The sequence below is a fragment of the Neophocaena asiaeorientalis genome, unplaced genomic scaffold (assembly GCF_003031525.2).
Source record: "Neophocaena asiaeorientalis asiaeorientalis breed wild unplaced genomic scaffold, Neophocaena_asiaeorientalis_V1.1 scaffold275, whole genome shotgun sequence".
In the NCBI taxonomy this organism is placed as follows: Eukaryota; Metazoa; Chordata; class Mammalia; order Artiodactyla; family Phocoenidae; genus Neophocaena; species Neophocaena asiaeorientalis.
Genome location: NW_020173679.1, coordinates 2,895,127 through 2,895,536, shown reverse-complemented (window position 1 = coordinate 2,895,536; position 410 = coordinate 2,895,127). Strand labels below are relative to the sequence as shown.

General features: G+C 68.0%; 2 protein-coding genes across 4 annotated transcripts in view; one reads left to right on the top strand and one right to left on the bottom strand.

Moving 5' to 3' along the window:
• The window catches only part of ARHGEF10L (Rho guanine nucleotide exchange factor 10 like), a 158,517-nt gene that overhangs the window by 13,714 nt on the left and 144,393 nt on the right, over nucleotides 1–410 (top strand). For 2 of the 3 annotated variants that reach the window (XM_024749721.1, XM_024749715.1), the window contains exon 1: nucleotides 1–58. The exons of the other annotated variant lie outside the window; for it this stretch is intronic. The gene's annotated coding sequence lies outside the window, so the exon portion shown is untranslated. The remainder of the gene's footprint in view (nucleotides 59–410) is intronic. 3 annotated transcript variants of the gene reach the window in all.
• RCC2 (regulator of chromosome condensation 2) overlaps nucleotides 1–410 on the bottom strand; it is a 101,058-nt gene that overhangs the window by 85,646 nt on the left and 15,002 nt on the right. The gene's annotated exons all lie outside the window — the stretch shown is intronic.

Sequence of the window (410 nt, the reverse complement as noted above, 5' to 3'; positions counted from 1 at the left end):
CGCCGGCGCCTTTGTGAGCGGCGCGGACAACAAAGGCGCGGCCGAGCGGCCGGAGCCGGTGAGTGCGGCCCGCGGGGCGCGGGGCCGGGCGGGGGGCTCCGCGATCCCCGAGACCCCGCCAGGGTGTCCGTGTGGCTCCGGGTTTCTCCGGGGCCGTGGGCGTCCCTGTGCGAGTGTCGCCGAGTCCAGGGTCTCGGTCTCCCGCGTGGTCCTGGTCTCCGCTCGTGCGTGATCCTTGTGTCCCCGATTCTCCGGGGGAGAGTCTCTCCCGGAGCCTGGGTCTCCTCCGTGTGCCCGGTTGTGTATGCGAGTGTGTATCTCAGTGTCTCTGGGGGTGAGGTCCCGGAGCTGGGGTTTCCTCTCTGTGTGTATGTATGTCCTGTGACATTGGAGCGATTGTATTACTAGTG